General features: G+C 34.2%; 2 protein-coding genes across 2 annotated transcripts in view; one reads left to right on the top strand and one right to left on the bottom strand.

Annotated features, from left to right (window-relative positions):
- LOC142337798 (cyclin-dependent kinase 9-like) overlaps positions 1–23,862 on the top strand; it is a 209,603-nt gene that overhangs the window by 65,756 nt on the left and 119,985 nt on the right. The window lies entirely within an intron of this gene.
- Positions 1–23,862, bottom strand: part of LOC142337797 (testis-expressed protein 264-like) — a 114,956-nt gene that overhangs the window by 9,477 nt on the left and 81,617 nt on the right. The window lies entirely within an intron of this gene.

The following is a 23,862-nucleotide window of genomic DNA, read 5'->3' as shown; positions in this document are numbered from 1 at the left end:
TTAAGCTCAAAAAGGAGCTATTTGTACTCCCGCTGGCTTTAAATGTCTTGTGGAATTATTATTTTGCCAATTTTTTGCAAACTTAAACTCGATAATTCCAGAAAATGCATTAATTATTTTTGACAAACTGAAGAACTTTGTACAGAATTGATCTATTTCGCAACCGTTTTAACAATTGAGTGTTTTGTTAGACGCGCGGCAATATCTGGGTTGATCTTGATCTCACCCTGGACCCTTATGATAAAAATTTTCTAGATTTTAATGGGGCGCGACCTTTATTACAAAATAATTCCGCTATGTAAATGTTTTTTATGTAAATTAAGAACAAGAATTTCAAATCAGGGCCCATTTAAAGACAGATGCATTCACAATAAACGAGACCCAACGAGATTATATTATGGTTTCAGCTCATGGTTTTTAAGGCTGTGATCAATTATTTCCGTAAAAATTTTATGGACTTCTTGCTTTTTGCTTTAATTCCTTATACTTTTTGTATCTCAATAACCTAGTGTCCGCAAACAGAGATGAAGCTTGCAAAGGATTTAGCTTTAAGAAGGTAAAATAGAACAAACATTTCTTTTCAGTTGTTAAAAAATGTCTTACGACTTTTGCATATATTTGGTTTGAGAAAATATCGGTGGAATTTTGAACTTTGCCACCATTTCATCTGATTTCTCTCAACTTTAGGCGCAGTCTCAGTAAAACAGGGGGAAACCACTTTTCTGTGAGTTATATATTAATGCGAGTAACGGTTTCTTATTCAAATAATGGTTTCTTTATTTTGGTACTACACGCTTTCAATTTTTCCTTTGTTTTTTATCATAAGTGCATATTTTATGAGTTTAATTCCTTGTTTCCTTGTCGAATTCTCATTATTGACAAGTCTAATTATAAAAAAAAATTGTAGGCAAAATGCAAAACGTTCAAAAAAGGCGTATCTGATTATATTAACTGTTTTTGTTGAAGAGTATGCATTTTGGTCTGAGACAGAGTTATCTCGTCTTTGTGGTTTGTCTTTCCTTTCGGTGTTATATGCAATATACCCGATGACGATAGATCCTAACTGCTTTCCCAAGACGTATAGATCAAGCCAGTTAAAGATTTCAGTTTATAGCTGTTTGTTTTAACGACTTTGAAATTAAATTTAAAAAAGATTTTTATCCTCTGCCTCCTGTTTGCTTCTGTTTTCGTCACGATGTAACTTAATGTCACTCATTAGAAGTCTGAATTAGTTTTGTTGGTACCAACATTTTTTTGCTCCTGGCTATATGTTGTGGCTGATTGCTTCGACCATTTAGTTTCATTAAAAGTTTTCGAGATTTCTATAAAGTTTAATTTTTGGGTTTCTTTTTGTTCTCATGTTTAAGTCGTCCTCTTCTTAAGGAAGACTCGTTGGTTTGAAGACAAACGGAAAATGACAATTTGCAGTTCTTGCAGGTAACATCTTTTAGTTATAGTGCTTTGAACAGCATCATGTCGTAAAATTTCGGCTTCTTCATATAGGTTTTTTGTGGTCTCCTGACTTACTCTCATCACTAACAGGCCCAACTGTCTTCCTGAGGTTTTGCATCTTAATCCACCGCTTTTTGTTGTACTCCTAGGTCTGTTATGATTTTTGAAAATATTTCTTTTCAAAAATAAATTTGGGTTTTTGAGCTTCGTCTTTAAATATTTTTTTGGTCGATTTGGAGCTCAGTCTCTGTAGACACAGGTCACAACCCGTTTCCAGTGAGCTATAATTTAATCTTTATAACGGTTTTAGCTTCAAACATTTGTTTCTCGGCTTTGTTACTACTGTTACTACGAGAAAACCCTAATCTTTTCTTTTGAAGTATAGGTCAAATGGTTTTGTATTGGTTTATATCTGATGCGAGTTTGTTTTTTTGATTTTTTTAGAGACATCGAGTTTTGATCTTAACTAATGTTTGTTGTTTGATTTTTACTATTACCTTTCTAGTAGTCCTATTATCAACAACTTTTGTCGGCCCTCTAGCGGGGCATTATCGTATTTCTTTGGTTGTTTATTGAACGATATGTATGTTTTTGAAAGTTTTCTATCTCTTCATCATTTGGTAGCTACTTAAGTCAAGAATGTGAATGAGCGGGATCTGAACATTATGTGCGTACGCACATTACCGAACCTCCTTGTTTATTATATATAATTTTAGTCAAGCATTTGAAGAACATGGTCATGCTCCTGTGATTGAATTTGGCAAATTATTTTGTAAAAACAAAGTTGAAAAATCTTAAAAATGTATTTTCTTTGCTTAGCTATGTTATGCTTTAACTAAAAAAATAATTTCCTGTTTCTCCTGTGGTCATTCTCCTGTGATTGAATTTGGCAAATTATTCTGTAAAAACAAAGTTGAAAAATCTTAAAAATGTATTTTCTTTGCTTAGCTATGTTATGCTTTAACAAAAAAATAATTTCCTGTTTCTTCAATAAATTTTGATGATTGCGTCCAAACCCAATTTAATAACAACAGATCGATAACAAGGACCACGTATAAGCCTCCAAAAGAGTTTCTGTGAATCGCATATTGGGACACTAGTGAGCTGAAGGAATCTAAGAGAACTCAATAACCTCAGGGCGCTACCTGTTTATACCGTTTTTGGGGTCGAGAAGTCAGATGAGTAAGACGAAAAATCGGTCAAGCGAAAAAATGCATAAAAATAGACCAAAGGACTATTATAATTGCTTCAAGTTTCGTTTGAGAGCAATTAAAAACTTAATAATTATGTTACTTAGGACCCTTTTGCCAACAATAGATCTCGTACTGCTCGTTAGGGCTTTCAGTGGTACATCGTTTAAGTATGCGCCCGAATTTACAAAAAAAGTACGTGAAACGATAACAAAAAACATGGCACCTTTTTATTGTTAATAGGGTCCTAACAAGACATGGTAGAAGAACCTGAATAGGGGAGTAGAAAAATTACAAGATCTTGGAACGGTTTCCATCACAAGACTGATACGGTGCCGTACCTAGGCCTTACTATTCTTCTATGTGGACACCATAAGCACAAACAATCAAGTAAAGCGGAACCTTGTATAAAATCAGATTTAATTCCTATAACATTTAGATGAAAACAAAAAGGCTACGTGTTGTATTCCACGAAGAATATCAACATCAACCTTTCCAATTCCAAGTTTTCTATTAAAACAGTCTCTTTAAGCTAGAGGTCTAACAAAATTCCATCCAATAAGCAGTTGAACTCATCCATTCGAAGAGTAAGGGAAAAGCACAGAAAACACAAAAGAACCTATATGAAAACCCTAACGAGCTAGAAATAAAGATCGAGATCAAGGGCTACACAGAACGCTGTTCTGCTTTAAACAACGGCTATTGAGCAAATAGCAAATCCAAAAAAAAGTTAATTACTGCAATTATTTTTCGGAGCATGAGAGCCGATAAAAAGGGTTGCAGCAAAAAATCAAAATAAATTGGATCATTTCAAATAACATCAATGAACTGCGTAAAAAGTTTTGAGTTGAAACAAAGAATAATTAACTGTTTTGTAGGGAAAAGTTAGAAAAAGACCAGGTCAGACTACGGGTTGCATTTAAACAGATGTATTTAACGAACAGATGGCACGAAAAATTCTGCTTTTGGTATCACTTCATGTATTCCTGATAGGAACAAACTGTCCTGGATTAAAAAAGAGAGTCAATTAAAACCATTGATTCAGGCACTGAGCAACAATGCAATTTTCACAACAATTATTTAAATCCATTAGGCTAAAAGTTACTGAATTTGCCTAATCACTTGCTACAAGTTTTAATACCCCGTTGAAGAGCTCGCATTTTGATTTCAATTTCAATGGATTTTTCTATACTCAAATGTCTGCTATAACTATCACAGCCAACTTTTTAAGTATTTTTATATTTAGGAAAACGTCCGAGAATAGATGGTACCCATTAAAAAAAGGGCACTTAGCTACAGTCATGGCAAAGTTTATCTATTACTTTAGAGAATTCCATAACAAGATTGGTACGGTTTTCATAACAAAATTTATACGGTTTCGTGGAACTCCATAAGCACAAAGAATCGCGAAAAACGGAAACCTGTAAATATAGGATTTAGTTTGTATAATATATTTTTTTCGAAATATTCAGGAAAACAAGAATTCTAAATGTCGCTATTCCATTGGTTTTGCATTATATAAATAGACCACTAATCTCATATTACACAAATGATATTGAATGGAAATTCATGGAATTTAAAGGTCCGGTGAAACAAAAATTATCTTTGACAACTTCATTTGAATTAGAGAACTGTCTGAAGAATTTCAGTTTGAAACAGAAATTATTTACCTGTTTTGCAACCAACTTGTAGACAAAGACGAAGTCAGCCTCGCACTTGCATTTAAATAGATGTTTTAAACGTACTGAGGACTTGAAAAATGCGAAAAACACTTCGCGTATAACTTCAATCATTCTATATGGAAAAAACATGTCTTCAATATTCAACAAAAACCTTGGATTCAGGCACTGAAGAAGGCAGTCTCAAACTGTTCAAATTTTCTAGCACAATGCGTTATTCATATTAAGTCCTTTCAAATTAACTAAAATGTAAAAATAATGGTTTTAAGGACCATTCTGCAAGCAATAGGTATCATTTGTTACTAGATAGGGCTTTCAATGGATATATTTCGTTTTTTTGTGGTATATTGCTGAAATATGCGTTAGAAATTACAGCACTTGGATGTGAGAAAAACAATATAAAACACGGCACCTTATTAATTTTGATATGGTTCTAACACTGCATCTTAGAAATCGTAGAACAGCCTGAAATAGAGAGTAGAAAAATCAAAAGATATTGGAGTGAATTCCAAAACATAACATAATTTAACAGTAGAGAGCTGCTCAAAAATTTCACTTGGGAACAAAATAAATACATGTTTTCTAATCAACTGCTAGACAAAGAGAAAGTCAGCATAAAGCTTGAATTTGAACAAATGTATTTAGCGTAATGATAATTGAAAAATGGAACGGAAGTTAACTTCATGAATTTCCTATACGATATCGGTGCCCTTAGATCGTATCCAAAAAACCATCTAATACGTGGAGATTCAAAGAAAACCGGCAACATGGACAGATGAACGTAGCAACTATCGGCACAAAATATTTCAATTACTTCTGCCTTAAAATTATTGGAGTTTTGCATTGAATTTATATTGATCAAAGTCTATGCACAAAAACCTGATGAAGTGATATCATCCACTTTTTCTAAAGAACTTTACATACTTTATATTAAATGAAAACTAAGATGGTAATTAAATTAGATTAAATCTAAATTAGATTAACAAAATTGAACCAAATTACCTGGTACCCTTGAAAAATTTGAACCATCAACCAGGGAAAAATTTTGATAATGTCAGGATCTCGGTACGTTTGCAACAAGACGTATCCGTTGGCTCAGTACGGCCTCATAAAATTCTCTGCGCAACCTGGAACGCCATCGCCATAAACCTTCGCATAAAGCCGAAACTTGGAAAACGTTAGATGTCATTTGAGAATCATTTTCTCAAAAAACTGATGGAGTTGAAAACTCTCATTGCTCATATTCCACCAGTTTTTATTACAAAAGAGACCAAAATTTCCATATTTCTACTGAATGAAATACACTATACAGAACGGAAGATGTTCAGAACGAGTAACTTTTTGAAATTTAAGGACCACGGAGGAAAACTAAACTGTTCGCAACAGTTAGAAAAAAAACCCAAGTGAGGCAAACAGCCCAAAGAGTTCATTTGGACAGAAAAATGTAAGGTAGATGGTTTGAAGAATGTGACAAAGTAACTTCATGTATTCCAAAAACGATATCCTCGATAATGCCATGAGAGTCAATAAAACCGGTGATTCAGGCACTAAGGATCAATTTTCGGAGTAATGTTTTTCAATTACTTTTTGCTAAAATTAATTCACACTTTCCACAAGACTTTTTACAAGTTTCAAGCCCATTATAAAGCTTCTATTTCGAAATTAAAAACAATATCGATATCAATCACAGTCCATCTAAAAAAATATGCTCTGAAAACGGAAACACTCATTGATGATAGTTCACAAGTTTCTATGACATAAAGACCACCTTTTCCATAATATTACTGAATCAAATTCATATAACACTGGATGAAATGTGTTCAGAACGAGCTATGTTTTGAAACTTAAAAGGAGCACTGAAAACCAAAAATATTTGATCAACTCATTCATCCTTAGAGAATTGCCTAAATATGTTCAAATTAAAACCAAATGTACCGGTTTTAAAGCAAAAAAGACCAAGTTAGCGTAAAGCTTGCATTGAAACAGCTGCATTTGACATACTGATGATTTTGAAAAGGCGACGGAAGTTAACTTCATATATCAACTGAGGAACGGCCTATTAAAGAGTTCAGTTTATTCTGAATTCAGTTTATATAGATCACAGACTGTACATAAAAATCAAATAGACCGATCAGAGCAACCCTGTTGCAAGCAAATTCAAGTGTAGTAAAGAACTTCCAAATTAGATGGTATCCAAAAATATTCGGCAATTTTATCAAGCATTCAGGAAAAAGTTTGTACATTTTTTACATGATCTTGGCATGATTCAAGGCCCCACTAAACTTACAGTGTTTGCGCATCCTGCACAGCCATCAGCACAAACGTTCGCATGAAGATAATACCTGAAAAAAAACATTTGCAGAAAATTTGATAGTCCATTAAATTAATATAAACAGGCCACCATTTACAACATTCCAACCAACAGGCAGATTAACTGATTCCAAGAGTTCCCAGAAACAGAAGAAACAGAGAAAAGTCAGAAGACACTTCATCAAAACCTTGTTGAGCTAGAAATACAGATCTCAATTAAATAGTTACGCAAAACAATGTTCTGCTTTAAACAATGGATATTGATCATTCTTTTTCAAAGCTTGAGAGCGGGCAAAAAAGGGTAGAAGATAAAAATCCAATTTGACCATTTCATTTAACATTGGAGAACTGCCTATAAAGATTCAGCTAAAAAAAACAAACCAACTGACGTCTAATGACTGGCTCTCGAACGTCCGACGCGTCAATTTAATATAATGTTTTATGGGTGCAAAGACCAAACCCACAGGCGTTCGAACCCCTGACCTGGTCAGAAGTCAGACATGTTAACCACTCTGCAACAACGGCTTTGATTTCCTTTCCCTCACAGTCGCTTATACCACCAAACTACTTCAGAACGAGAGCAACTCAGATCACTCAAAAATATTACTCAAGAAGTCACCGAATGTTCTAGAACAAACGTGCAAAAAAGGTCGAGCAAAAATTTGCGTTTAAAGACATGGTTACAACAATTGTCGAAACTTCGTTCGAGAGGAATAAGGAATTTATTCTTTATGTTTTAAAAGTTAAAAAAAGAGGCCAAGATAGCATAAAACTTGCATTTAAACAGATGTATTCAACGTATTCAAAGTTAACTTACCGTATTATATATACGATAAACCGCACTGATAAAGAGCGTGTTTCAACAGGAAACCGTTGAAACATGCACCGAAGAACTATTCACTTTTTCATTACTTTTGGCTAATTCAGATTTTGAACTATAACGGCCCGTTTACAATTACATTTAGAGGTTCAATTTATATTGATCATTCTATATGCAAAATTGACCGATCAGAGCCACCTTCGTTGAAATAATTCCCATTGCACTCAATAAAAATTCCTCTGTCGAAAGGACTGGTGCCTATTCATGACAAAGCTTTTCCCATTCCATTTTTTTGCTCCATGACCGTTGCTTCAACGGTACATTTTTTAAGTTGACTAGTAAAATACTTTTCCCCACACTTTTTCTGCACGGCTAAATTTTTCATTATTGGTTACCTACAGTAAAAAAAGTTGCAGCAAACATAAGGCTTGCGTGATCCTGCTTATGCCAAACCTCCAGCATACTTATACCACAGCATACAAAGTTTCATATGCTCGAATTAGTTTCTTCAAACACACATTTTTGATTTTCTCTTCTCAGCAGATGGAGCGAAAAAGAATCTTTTGATTGCCAATGTTTTCACAAGGACGGAAATTTTGTTCAGATTAATCAAAAACACAAACAGCTACTGTTCTGCAATTGAAGTTGACATTTACTACTAATTCTTTGACTACTTTTAAAACCCATGGTTGAACCACTGGTTTCACCTTCATCTTCAAACTTCATTTTCTCTTCACAACTTCTGATTTTACAACACTTGACAAGGTTCCTAGTAATGCAAAATATCACGCGAATACTGCAAACAATACGCAGAAAACTAAACGTAACCCGAACACATTTAAATAGGCAAAAATCTTAAATTGACGCTTCTAATGATCTAAAGTAACCAAGACGAAACCTAGCAAAAAACAAGCACAGGGTTACCTCCAAAAATATTTTACGCGGTCTTTGATAAATGAAATAAGCCAGAATTTCTCGTCCTTTGAAATTGTAATCTGATCGATGATTTTTGACATGCTTTTTACCGTTGCTTCAACGTCACATTTTTGGAACTCGACTGGTAAAATACTTTTCCCCCGCAATTTTTCTGCACCCGAATTGTTCATCATTGGTCACTAGCGGCTAAAATAGTTGCAGCAAAGATGTATTTAACGAACATATGGCACGAAAAATTCAACATCTTGTATCACTTCATGTATTCCTGATAGGAAAAAACTATCCTCGATTAAAAAAGAGAATCAATTAATACCATTGATTCAAGCACTGAGGAACAATGCAATTTTCACTACAATTATTTAAATCCATTAGGCTAAGAGTTACTGACATTTTGCCCAATGACTTGCTACAAGTTTTAATAACCCGTTGCAGAGCTCGCATTTTGATTTCAATTTCAATTGATGTTTCTGTATTCAAATGTCTGCTATACCTATCACAGCCTACTTTTTAAGTATTTTTATATTTAGGAAAACTTCCGAAAATAGATGGTACCCATAAAAAAATTGGCACTTAGCTACAGTCATGGCAAAGTTTATCTATTATTTAAGAGAACTCCATAACAAGATTGGCGCTGTTTTCATAACAAAATTTATACCGTTTTGTACCATTGTATTGCTAATTTTTCTACGTTTGCATAAACTGGAACGCCATAAGCACAAAGAACCGCGAAAAACGGAAACCTGTAAATATAGGATTTAGTTTGTATAACATATTTTTTTCGAAATATTCACGAAAACAAGAACTCTAAATGTCGCTAGTCCATTGGTTTGCATTATATAAATAGACCACTAATCTCATATTACACAAATGATATTGAATGGAAATTCTTGGATTTAAAGGTCCGGTGAAACAAAAATTATCTTTGACAACTTCATTTGAATTAGAGAACTGTCTGAAGAATTTCAGTTTGAAACAGAAATAATTTACCTGTTTTGTAACCAACTGTTAGACAAAGACCAAGTCAGCCTCGCACTTGCATTTAAATAGATGTTTTAAACGTACTGATGGCTTGAAAAATGCGAAAAACACTTCGCGTATAACTTCAATTATTCTATACAGAAAAAAACATGTCTTCAATATTCAACAAAAACCTTGAATTCAGGCACTGAAGAAGGCAATCTCAAACTGTCCAAATTTTCCAGCATAATGCGCTATTCATATTAAGTCCTTTCAAATTAAGTAAAATGTAAAAATAATGGTTTTAAGGACCATTCTGCAAGCAATAGGTATCACTTGTTACTTGATAGGGCTTTTAACGGATAAATTTCATTTTTTTGTGGTATATTGCTAAAATATGCGTTAGAAATTACATGAGTTGGATGTGAGAAAAGCAATATAAAACACGGCACCTTATTAATTTTGATATCGATCTAACACTGCATCTTAGCAATCGTAGAATAACCTGAACTAGAGAGTAGAAAAATCAAAAGATCTTGGAGTGAATTCCAAAACATAACATAATTTAACAGTAGAGAACTGCCCAAAAATTTTACTCGGGAACAAAATAAATGCATGTTTTCTAATCAACTGCTAGCGTAATGATAATCGAAAAATGGAACAGAAGTTAACTTCATGAATTTCCTATACAATAACGGTGCCCTTAGATCGTATCCAAAAAAGCATCTAATACGAGGAGATTCAAAGAAAACCGGCAACATGGACAGATGAACGTAGCAACTATCGGCACAAAATATTTCAATTACTTCTGCCTTAAAATTATTGGAGTTTTGCATTGAATTTATATTGATCAAAGTCTATGCACAAAAACCTGATGAAGTGATATCATCCACTTTTTCTAAAGAACTTTACATACTTTATATTAAATGAAAACTAAGATGGTAATCAAATTAGATTAAATCTAAATTAGATTAACAAAATTGAACCAAATTACCTGGTACCCTTGAAAAATTTGAACCGTCAACCAGGGAAAAATTTTGATAATATCAGGATCTCGGTACGTTTGCAACAAGACGTATCCGTTGGCTCAGTACGGCCTCATAAAATTCTCTGCGCAACCTGGAACGCCATCGCCATAAACCTTCGCATAAAGCCGAAACTTGGAAAACGTTAGATGTCATTTGAGAATCATTTTCTCAAAAAACTAATGGAGTTGAAAACTCTCATTGCTCATATTCCACCAGTTTTTATAACAAAAGAGACCAAAATTTCCATATTTCTACTGAATGAAATACATTATACAGAAAGGAAGATGTTCAGAACGAGTAACTTTTTGAAATTTAAGGACCACGGAGGAAAACTAAACTGTTCGCAACAGTTAGAAAAAAACCCAAGTGAGGCAAACAGCCCAAAGAGTTCATTTGGACAGAAAAATGTAAGGTAGATGGTTTGAAGAATGTGACAAAGTAACTTCATGTATTCCAAAAACGATATCCTCGATAATGCCATGAGAGTCAATAAAACCGGTGATTCAGGCACTAAGGATCAATTTTCGGAGTAATGTTTTTCAATTACTTTTTGCTAAAATTAATTCACACTTTCCACAAGACTTGTTACAAAATTCAAGCCCATTATAAAGCTTCTTTTTCGAAATTAAAAACAATATCGATATCAATCACTGTCCATATAAAAAATATGCTCTGAAAACGGAAACTCTTATTGATGATAGTTCACAAGTTTCCATGACAAAAAGACCACCTTTTCCATAATATTACTGAATCAAGTTCATATTACACTGGATGAAATGTGTTCAGAACGAGCTGTTTTGAAACTTGAAAGGAGCACTGAAAACACGAAAACCAAAAATATTTGACCAATTCATTCATCCTTAGAGAATTGCCTAAATATGTTCAAATTAAAACCAAAAGCAAAAAGACCAAGTTAGCGTAAAGCTTGCATTGGAACAGGTGCATTTGACATACTGATGATTTTGAAAAGGCGACGGAAGTTAACTTCATGTATCAACTGAGGAACGGCCTATTAAAGAGTTCAGTTTATTCTGAATTCAGTTTATATAGATCACAGACTGTACACAAAAATCAAATAGACCGATCAGAGCAACCCTGTTGCAAGCAAATTCAAGTGTAGTAAAGAACTTCCAAATTAGATGGTATCCAAAAATATTCGGCAATTTTATCAAGCATTCAGGAAAAAATTTGTACGTTTTTTACATGATCTTGGTAGGATTCAAGGCCCCACTAAACTTGCAGTGTTTGCGCATCCTGCACAGCCATCAGCACAAACGTTTGCATGAAGATGATACCTCAAAAAAAACATTTGCAGAAAATTTGATAGTCCATTAAATTAATATACAAACAGGCCACCATTTACAACATTCCAACCAACAGGCAGATTAACTGATTCCAAGAGTTCCCAGAAACAGAAAAGTCAGAAGACACTTCATCAACACCTTGTTGAGCTAGAAATACAGATCTCAATTAAATAGTTACGCAAAACAATGTTCTGCTTTAAACAATGGATATTGATCATTCTTTTTCAAAGCTTGAGAGCGGGCAAAAAAGGGTAGAAGATAAAAATCCAATTTGACCATCTCATTTAACATTGGAGAACGAGAGCCTATAAAGATTCAGTTAAAAAAAACAAACCAACTGACGTCTAATGAATGGCTCTCGAACGTCCGACGAGTCAATTTAATATAATGTTTTATGGGTGCAATGACCAAACCCACAGGCGTTCGAACCCCTGACCTGGTCAGCAGTCAGACATGTTAACCACTCTGCAACAACGGCTTTGATTTCCTTTCCCTCACAGTCGCTTATACCATCAAACTACTTCAGAACGAGAGCAACTCAGATCACTCAAAAATATTACTCAAGAAGTCACCGAATGTTCTAGAACAAACGTGCAAAAAAGGTCGAGCAAAAATTTGCGTTTAAAGACATGGTTACAACAATTGTCGAAACTTCGTTCGAGAGGAATAAGGAATTTATTCTTTATGTTTTAAAAGTTAAAAAAAGAGGCCAAGATAGCATAAAACTTGCATTTAAACAGATGTATTCAACGTATTCAAAGTTAACGTACCGTATTATATATACAATAAACCGCACTGATAAAGAGCGTGTTTCAACAGGAAACCGTTGAAACATGCACCGAAGAACTATTCACTTTTTCATTACTTTTGGCTAATTCAGATTTTGAACTATAACGGCCCGTTTACATTTACATTTAGAGGTTCAATTTATATTGATCATTCTATATGCAAAATTGACCGATCACAGCCACCTTTGTTGAAATAATTCCAATGCACTCAAAAAAAATTCCTCTGTCGAAAGGACTGGTGCCTATTCATGACAAAGCTTTTCCCATTCCATTTTTTTGCTCCATGACCGTTGCTTCAACGGTACATTTTTTAAGTTGACTAGTAAAATACTTTTCCCCACACTTTTTCTGCACGGCTAAATTTTTTATTATTGGTTACCTACAGTAAAAAAAGTTGCAGCAAACATAAGGCTTGCGTGATCCTGCTTATGCCAAACCTCCAGCATACTTATACCACAGCATACAAAGTTTCATATGCTCGAATTAGTTTCTTCAAACACACATTTTTGATTTTCTCTTCTCAGCAGATGGAGCGAAAAAGAATCTTTTGATTGCCAATGTTTTCACAAGGACGGAAATTTTGTTCAGATTAATCAAAAACACAAACAGCTACTGTTCTGCAATTGAAGTTGACATTTACTACTAATTCTTTGACTACTTTTAAAACCCATGGTTGAACCACTGGTTTCACCTTCATCTTCAAACTTCATTTTCTCTTCACAACTTCTGATTTTACAACACTTGACAAGGTTCCTAGTAATGCAAAATATCACGCGAATACTGCAAACAATACGCAGAAAACTAAACGTAACCCGAACACATTTAAATAGGCAAAAATCTTAAATTGACGCTTCTAATGATCTAAAGTAACCAAGACGAAACCTAGCAAAAAACAAGCACAGGGTTACCTCCAAAAATATTTTACGCGGTCTTTGATAAATGAAATAAGCCAGAATTTCTCGTCCTTTGAAATTGTAATCTGATCGATGATTTTTGACATGCTTTTTACCGTTGCTTCAACGTCACATTTTTTGAACTCGACTGGTAAAATACTTTTCCCCCGCAATTTTTCTGCACCCGAATTGTTCATCATTGGTCACTAGCGGCTAAAATAGTTGCAGCAAAGATGTATTTAACGAACATATGGCACGAAAAATTCAACATCTTGTATCACTTCATGTATTCCTGATAGGAAAAAACTATCCTCGATTAAAAAAGAGAATCAATTAATACCATTGATTCAAGCACTGAGGAACAATGCAATTTTCACTACAATTATTTAAATCCATTAGGCTAAGAGTTACTGACATTTTGCCTAATGACTTGCTACAAGTTTTAATAACCCGTTGCAGAGCTCGCATTTTGATTTCAATTTCAATTGATGTTTCTGTATTCAAATGTCTGCTATACCTATCACAGCCTACTTTTTAAGTATTTTTATATTTAGGAAAACTTCCGAAAATAGATGGTACCCATAAAAAAATTGGCACTTAGCTACAGTCATGGCAAAGTTTATCTATTATTTAAGAGAACTCCATAACAAGATTGGCGCTGTTTTCATAACAAAATTTATACCGTTTTGTACCATTGTATTGCTAATTTTTCTACGTTTGCATAAACTGGAACGCCATAAGCACAAAGAACCGCGAAAAACGGAAACCTGTAAATATAGGATTTAGTTTGTATAACATATTTTTTTCGAAATATTCACGAAAACAAGAACTCTAAATGTCGCTAGTCCATTGGTTTGCATTATATAAATAGACCACTAATCTCATATTACACAAATGATATTGAATGGAAATTCTTGGATTTAAAGGTCCGGTGAAACAAAAATTATCTTTGACAACTTCATTTGAATTAGAGAACTGTCTGAAGAATTTCAGTTTGAAACAGAAATAATTTACCTGTTTTGTAACCAACTGTTAGACAAAGACCAAGTCAGCCTCGCACTTGCATTTAAATAGATGTTTTAAACGTACTGATGGCTTGAAAAATGCGAAAAACACTTCGCGTATAACTTCAATTATTCTATACAGAAAAAAACATGTCTTCAATATTCAACAAAAACCTTGAATTCAGGCACTGAAGAAGGCAATCTCAAACTGTCCAAATTTTCCAGCATAATGCGCTATTCATATTAAGTCCTTTCAAATTAAGTAAAATGTAAAAATAATGGTTTTAAGGACCATTCTGCAAGCAATAGGTATCACTTGTTACTTGATAGGGCTTTTAACGGATAAATTTCATTTTTTTGTGGTATATTGCTAAAATATGCGTTAGAAATTACATGAGTTGGATGTGAGAAAAGCAATATAAAACACGGCACCTTATTAATTTTGATATGGATCTAACACTGCATCTTAGCAATCGTAGAATAACCTGAACTAGAGAGTAGAAAAATCAAAAGATCTTGGAGTGAATTCCAAAACATAACATAATTTAACAGTAGAGAACTGCCAAAAATTTTACTCGGGAACAAAATAAATGCATGTTTTCTAATCAACTGCTAGCGTAATGATAATCGAAAAATGGAACAGAAGTTAACTTCATGAATTTCCTATACAATAACGGTGCCCTTAGATCGTATCCAAAAAACCATCTAATACGAGGAGATTCAAAGAAAACCGGCAACATGGACAGATGAACGTAGCAACTATCGGCACAAAATATTTCAATTACTTCTGCCTTAAAATTATTGGAGTTTTGCATTGAATTTATATTGATCAAAGTCTATGCACAAAAACCTGATGAAGTGATATCATCCACTTTTTCTAAAGAACTTTACATACTTTATATTAAATGAAAACTAAGATGGCAATCAAATTAGATTAAATCTAAATTAGATTAACAAAATTGAACCAAATTACCTGGTACCCTTGAAAAATTTGAACCATCAACCAGGGAAAAATTTTGATAATGTCAGGATCTCGGTACGTTTGCAACAAGACGTATCCGTTGGCTCAGTACGGCCTCATAAAATTCTCTGCGCAACCTGGAACGCCATCGCCATAAACCTTCGCATAAAGCCGAAACTTGGAAAACGTTAGATGTCATTTGAGAATCATTTTCTCAAAAAACTAATGGAGTTGAAAACTCTCATTGCTCATATTCCACCAGTTTTTATTACAAAAGAGACCAAAATTTCCATATTTCTACTGAATGAAATACATTATACAGAAAGGAAGATGTTCAGAACGAGTAACTTTTTGAAATTTAAGGACCACGGAGAAAAACTAAACTGTTCACAACAGTTAGAAAAAAACCCAAGTGAGGCAAACAGCCCAAAGAGTTCATTTGGACAGAAAAATGTAAGGTAGATGGTTTGAAGAATGTGACAAAGTAACTTCATGTATTCCAAAAACGATATCCTCGATAATGCCATTAGAGTCAATAAAACCGGTGATTCAGGCACTAAGGATCAATTTTCGGAGTAATGTTTTTCAATTACTTTTTGCTAAAATTAATTCACACTTTCCACAAGACTTGTTACAAGTTTCAAGCCCATTATAAAGCCTTTTTCGAAATTAAAAACAATATCGATATCAATCACAGTCCATATAAAAAATATGCTCTGAAAACGGAAACTCTTATTGATGATAGTTCACAAGTTTCCATGACAAAAAGACCACCTTTTCCATAATATTACTGAATGAAGTTCATATTACACTGGATGAAATGTGTTCAGAACGAGCTGTTTTGAAACTTGAAAGGAACACTGAAAACACGAAAACCAAACATATTTGACCAATTCATTCATCCTTAGAGAATTGCCTAAATATGTTCAAATTAAAACCAAAAGCAAAAAGACCAAGTTAGCGTAAAGCTTGCATTGGAACAGGTGCATTTGACATACTGATGATTTTGAAAAGGCGACGGAAGTTAACTTCATGTATCAACTGAGGAACGGCCTATTAAAGAGTTCAGTTTATTCTGAATTCAGTTTATATAGATCACAGACTGTACACAAAAATCAAATAGACCGATCAGAGCAACCCTGTTGCAAGCAAATTCAAGTGTAGTAAAGAACTTCCAAATTAGATGGTATCCAAAAATATTCGGCAATTTTATCAAGCATTCAGGAAAAAATTTGTACGTTTTTTACATGATCTTGGTAGGATTCAAGGTCCCACTAAACTTGCAGTGTTTGCGCATCCTGCACAGCCATCAGCACAAACGTTTGCATGAAGATGATACCTCAAAAAAAACATTTGCAGAAAATTTGATAGTCCATTAAATTAATATACAAACAGGCCACCATTTACAAAATTCCAACCAACAGGCAGATTAACTGATTCCAAGAGTTCCCAGAAACAGAGAAAAGTCAGAAGACACTTCATCAAAACCTTGTTGAGCTAGAAATACAGATCTCAATTAAATAGTTACGCAAAACAATGTTCTGCTTTAAACAATGGATATTGATCATTCTTTTTCAAAGCTTGAGAGCGGGCAAAAAAGGGTAGAAGATAAAAATCCAATTTGACCATCTCATTTAACATTGGAGAACGAGAGCCTATAAAGATTCAGTTAAAAAAACAAACCAACTGACGTCTAATGAATGGCTCTCGAACGTCCGACGAGTCAATTTAATATAATGTTTTATGGGTGCAAAGACCAAACCCACAGGCGTTCGAACCCCTGACCTGGTCAGCAGTCAGACATGTTAACCACTCTGCAACAACGGCTTTGATTTCCTTTCCCTCACAGTCGCTTATACCATCAAACTACTTCAAAACGAGAGCAACTCAGATCACTCAAAAATATTACTCAAGAAGTCACCGAATGTTCTAGAACAAACGTGCAAAAAAGGTCGAGCAAAAATTTGCGTTTAAAGACATGGTTACAACAATTGTCGAAACTTCGTTCGAGAGGAATAAGGAATTTATTCTTTATGTATTTAAAAGTTAAAAAAGAGGCCAAGATAGCATAAAACTTGCATTTAAACAGATGTATTCAACGTATTCAAAGTTAACTTACCGTATTATATATACGATAAACCGCACTGATAAAGAGCGTGTTTCAACAGGAAACCGTTGAAACATGCACCGAAGAACTATTCACTTTTTCATTACTTTTGGCTAATTCAGATTTTGAACTATAACGGCCCGTTTACATTTACATTTAGAGGTTCAATTTATATTGATCATTCTATATGCAAAATTGACCGATCACAGCCACCTTTGTTGAAATAATTCCCAATGCACTCAATAAAAATTCCTCTGTCGAAAGGACTGGTGCCTATTCATGACAAAGCTTTTCCCATTCCATTTTTTTGCTCCATGACCGTTGCTTCAACGGTACATTTTTTAAGTTGACTAGTAAAATACTTTTCCCCACACTTTTTCTGCACGGCTAAATTTTTCATTATTGGTTACCTACAGTAAAAAAAGTTGCAGCAAACATAAGGCTTGCGTGATCCTGCTTATGCCAAACCTCCAGCATACTTATACCACAGCATACAAAGTTTCATATGCTCGAATTAGTTTCTTCAAACACACATTTTTGATTTTCTCTTCTCAGCTGATGGAGCGAAAAAGAATCTTTTGATTGCCAATGTTTTCACAAGGACGGAAATTTTGTTCAGATTAATCAAAAACACAAACAGCTACTGTTCTGCAATTGAAGTTGACATTTACTACTAATTCTTTGACTACTTTTAAAACCCATGGTTGAACCACTGGTTTCACCTTCATCTTCAAACTTCATTTTCTCTTCACAACTTCTGATTTTACAACACTTGACAAGGTTCCTAGTAATGCAAAATATCACGCGAATACTGCAAACAATACGCAGAAAACTAAACGTAACCCGAACACATTTAAATAGGCAAAAATCTTAAACTGACGCTTCTAATGATCTAAAGTAACCAAGACGAAACCTAGCACAAAACATGCACAGGGTTACCTCCAAAATATTTTACGCGGTCTTTGATAAATGAAATAAGCCAGAATTTTTCGTCCTTTGAAATTGTAATCTGATCGATGATTTTTGACATGCTTTTTACCGTTGCTTCAACGTCACATTTTTTGAACTCGACTGGTGAAATACTTTTCCCCCGCAATTTTTCTGCACCCGAATTTTTCATCATTGGTCACTAGCGGCTAAAATAGTTGCAGCAAAGATAAAGCTCGGGTTATTCTGCTTATGCCACAAGCGTCCATCATATTTATCATAGCATACTAAGGTTCATATGCTCGAAAGTCTCTTCAAACATTTTTCGATTCTTTCTCAGCAGACCGTAAAAAAGCGTCTGGCAATTTAATTGCCATTGTTTTCACCCACACATCTTATCATCTTATCCAACACAGGAGAACAAATATTTTGTAATCTAGAACTGTTTTAAACCTGGAGTTTTAGTTGACAAACCGCAAAAATACTGACATCCCTTGTAAAAACTGAGCATTCAACGACGCATTCATGGCTATGCTCTGAATGCGTCGTTGGAACAATTTTTGAAAGAAATGCAAGACATAAAAATTGGTTTTGTTTTCATTGTTGTCGTAAACATTCAAACTGCTCGCTTCAGAAAATTTTAAAAAAGCAATAAATGCTTTGGAAACGCCGATGGCTTCATTTAAAAAAACGCAGATGCTTCTCTATTATCTTCTAAAATTGGATTTTACAGACAAGAAGATTTTATAGAGAAGTATCAGCTTTTCGATGTGACGCCACAATTGTTTTCAAAGCATTATCGCTCTATTTAATTTTTTTGTAGTGAACAATTTAAATGTTTACAACAGTGAAAACGGAGATCATTTCTCGCCAGATGTTTCAGAAAACAAAATAACCGACTAACGTCGAGCGAATTGCTTTCAAACGAACGGCGAGGGAGGGGTTTTTTGGCTGCACGGGGCCCTTATGGTCTGCAACGGTGGGAGGGGTTTTGGCTGCACGGGGCCCTTATGGCCTGAACGAAGTGCAGGGGGGAGTTCTACCTCTTAGAACCGCCCTTCACACCATAAGTCTCCAAAACAGTTTCTGTGAATCGCATATTTGGAGACTGGTGAGCTGAAAGGCTCTGAGAGCACTTAATGACCACTGGGCGCTATCTGTTTACCCCCTTTTTAAAGACGAAAAATTGGTCAAGCAAAAAATTGCATAAAAAGACCGACAGGACTATTATAATTGCCACAATTAACGTTTGAGAGCAATTAAACAAATTTTTATCTGTGCATACAAAACAAGGCGATTCAGCACTTGGTCCAAAAATAATATCAGAAAAAATCAAAATATCAGAAGCTGATTGGCGAACCGAAAATAACCAACAAACAGGCGAACAACGGAAACTACATGAAATTTTATTGCACACAATTGAAACAACTTCGTGCGTTAAATAATTTCTCCATTAATTCATATGCAGCTCACTGTAGCTTGTGTCACTGCATTGAAATTTTCAATTAGATAAGGTGATTTGGCACGATGTCCAAAAAAGAATATTAGAAAAAACTCATTGTCGAACCAGAAATAAGATCCAACAAACAGGCGGGCGAAAACGGAAACGCCATAAAATGTTATTGGATTCTTTTTAGTAGAACGTCCTCTTTTTATTCAAAACACCCATCGTTTTAGTGAAACAACTTATTTCTTGACATTAACTCGTCCCATGTGGACTCGATACTAAAGAGGTCCCTAATGAGTCCGAATCGAAATCAATTCTGGCTTTAATTTAGTGAAGCATCACAAAGTTGCTTCAAATATTGATGCAAGACCAACTCAATTAGATGCTCATAAAGTACTGAAACATATAACTACGAAAATAAGAGAGGAATATTTTAAAACGGTAGATTAAACAATTATTTTAGAAGCCAATGCCACAGTTAAATCTGTCAAAATTGCTTATATTCAAAAGAAATTTCAAATCAAACGAACTTAGCAGTGAGCAGGCAAAAATAGTGACATAAGCTAGGTAAGCTCTTCCGAGTAAAAATAAAGAAAATGAGTAAGTACAAAATTGAATGAATAAGAGTCCTTGCACTGCCAGTTACCTTTCGATAGATTTCTTTTTTTGAGACAAAACTAAGCTGAGTAGCGTTTAAGCAATTTTCTAAATAATCAACTTGCAGGTGGAGCTGTTATTGAAAACGAATGATTGGTTGTAGCTCTCAAATTAGTTTTCTCCGTGGACTCAACGGTTTCTAAATTGTAACTTTAATAAGGAATTTCATAAATTGATGCTATTTTCTCGAAAAATTATCAATAAACAAACAGTCACAAAAAGATTCAAGTACAATTCTTTCCGTCAGAATTTGAGCAAAAAGCAAAAAGTTGATCAAATATTAGGAAAATGTTCAATTCCTAAAAATGGGACAACAGAGAAGCCTTTATATGTCTTAATTTATGAAATTAATTCTAATTTTTCTTGCGAAAATTCTCCTGCGAGGTCTGCAGAATAATATCTGAAATTATGTCGGACAAATGGCTCCCGAACTACTGATGTGCGGGCTCGATTCGATTGCAACCTGCTTCTACCTGTTTCTTACACAGTTCAGTTGACGCTTGATAGCCGCCTAACTTTCTGAATAACAGTAATTTATATCGCATCATAATCAAGTCAAGCGTAATGAAAGTAAAACAGTTCAACCACAAAAATCTGCAATAAAAGACGAACACGACTACATTAATTGCCTCAAACTTCTTTATTCATGAAGTTTGAGAGGTATTAAAAGTGGTGCTGAAACTTAGTTTTCTCAATTTTTTCTAATTGGGACAAACGAAGAGGCTCAGTAATGTGCGTTTATTTTCCGAACCTACTCACCCACATTTGTCAAGTAATTGTCAACCAAATGAGGAACAAAAAGTAGAACTTGCAGACTGTTCAAAAACAATTGGTGTATGATTTAAAGAAAAAACTATAAATTAAAACCACTAAATGCATTGAGCAATGTCGCTTGAGAGACCGATGAGACTTGCCATTGATAAACATAGAAGACAAGCCAAACAGCAGAGTAAAGCAACAAAAACGGCAAAACTCAATATCTATTTCTATATCCGATAACACAAATTGAACAAACTAGCTTAAAACTCACTACAAAGCAGATGAAACATGTCCTCAATGAGACTAGTTAACAAGTCGAAGACAAGGATAAGCAGGCAAAGTTCAAAAATCAATTCAAATGTTTGAAACCAAATTACTTCCAACCATCAGCACTCAACAAAAATACTCGTTAGCCTCACATACGACCCGGTGGGAAGCCAACCCGAACAGCCATTACCGGTTCTTAGTCGTTAGATTACAATAAATAGAAACAACCAATTTCACAAATTACAAAAAAAAGCGTTGCCGTCATTAAAATTAATACCTGTTAACTAAAACATTGCACATGACCACTTGGGACTCACTTAAAAATCAACGGGACCGTTCTTTAAACAAACAACCACAAATATTAACCAGTGTCAGAAACTAAGTAACAACTTGTTAAAAACTCATTGTCAACGTAATGAAAGCATCAGCTGTGGCCACGCCCCTATTTCGTACCTCATAGTTACGTGATGATTTTCCTTTAAATATCCATAAATAAGTGCTATAAATTAGTTCATATTCAGATAGCTCTCAAGGCCATATATAGCGAGTATTTCCATCTATGCCTGTAACCCCTAATTTGTTAATGTTTATTATGTTCAACCGCAGATTGAAAGTTTATTGATAAACAAATTAAGTGCCTAAAAGCCTCAATATTTACCTTTTTGAGTTCCCAGACGATGAATTCGAATAATTGGTAAACGACTTCATGAGAAACTATGTACTTGGTGAAGTAATTATTCTGATAAAGTAGGTGCTAATACGGAACTTGTATATGTACTTAACAAACATCAGGAGACGTACAAAAGCCGGAAATTGCTCAACTTTTAGATCAGTAAATATTTACGAAGGACCAATACAACTCAAGGTACAGCCATGCGGAATCCACGATCACCAGAACACCGGAGAACCAGCCTAACAATCAGTTGGTCAATATGTTAAAACTTGCTAGAACTTGAGAACTTCTTGCTAATAATTATTGATTAATCCTTGCTGAAATAATTAAATATTGAACTGGAAAAATCTTTATAAAATATTAATCCTTGCTGAAATAATTAAAGATTGAACTGGAAAAATCTTTATAAAATACTAAGTTAAATCAGGCTTCCTTAGAGCAAAATTGCGAACGAGTAAAGCTTTGAAATACAAGGCAAATTAGTGGATATATCACGCATCTGAACCGCTCAATAAAAGGCTATTACTAGATAATCTTATTCAAAATATATCCGCTATTCAAAATCGCACTGTGAAACATCGAAATGAGTCCTTGTAAAATGCCAATTATTCGAAGTTAATTACTCCTAAAATTAACCTCAATAACACCTCGAGGATAACACTAAAAGTCAGTGCGTAACAGCTGTTAAAAAAGAAAAACCCAGTAACATCAAAGATTAACGTGTGCTTCACATGAAATAGGATAGGACCTGACATGATCGAGAGTAAGTTATAAGTGGACGCAGAGAAAAACCCGAAGTTCAAAATTATAGTAATTTTTTGGAAAACAAACAGATTCATTAACCTCATCAAACCCATCAACTATTAACTGAAGATATTAATTAATTTAACTAAATAGAAAACCAAAGACTTGTCACCATTCAGAATATCCCATGCAACAAAGATCAGCAAAAACACAAAATCCGAAAATTCAATTAAAATTTCAAAGCCAGTCGAGTTTTAAAGCCATTAAAGTTTCAAAAGCCATTGAAACCGTAAGATATTCACTGAAAATCTTATAAATGCTCAATTGGTCAACGAAGCAATTGTCTTGAAAAACAACAAATACAAGCATCAAAAATTGTATGAAATTAGGCTAAAACAAAACCGCTACATAAGATTAACTTAGTTTCATTCGTAAGAGGAGGCACAGTGTCATTGAAAAGTTTAAGCAAGCGACAGCACTTTGGCAGCAATTTGATTGCAAAAGTTATATATTTCTTTGCTATAAATTAACACAATCAAAACACATCCAGAATCATAAGGCCATTAGTTGTAGCTTGAAATAAGTTTTCGAGGATGGCAAATTATTTTCAAAAAATATATTGAAAGTTGTAAGAGCCATTAGGTATCAACTGAAAGCATGAGATAGAATCACACTACAAAACCCACTGTAACTTTGATTGATCCGACGAATTGATAAGACAACAGAAAACAAAAAAATATGAGCAAAACAGGAATGCATAAAAGATCAACAAAAACACTTCGCCGAGCCTTAAAAACTGAGCTTTTCTCTCAAACCATAATGATTCATTGGGCCTTACTTAAACTTAAATGGATTAATTGAAGCATTAAACGAAAAAAGACTTAATTTTAATTGACAAATCGAATTTGTTAAACGGAAAGCACACCAATATGTTCCAAATCCTTTTTTGACAGTAGAAA

Source organism: Convolutriloba macropyga, chromosome 4, assembly GCF_964194025.1.
Source record: "Convolutriloba macropyga chromosome 4, txConMacr16.3, whole genome shotgun sequence".
Taxonomy (NCBI): Eukaryota; Metazoa; Xenacoelomorpha; order Acoela; family Convolutidae; genus Convolutriloba; species Convolutriloba macropyga.
Note: the sequence above shows the minus strand (reverse complement) of the source record. Positions and strands in the feature narration are given on the sequence as shown.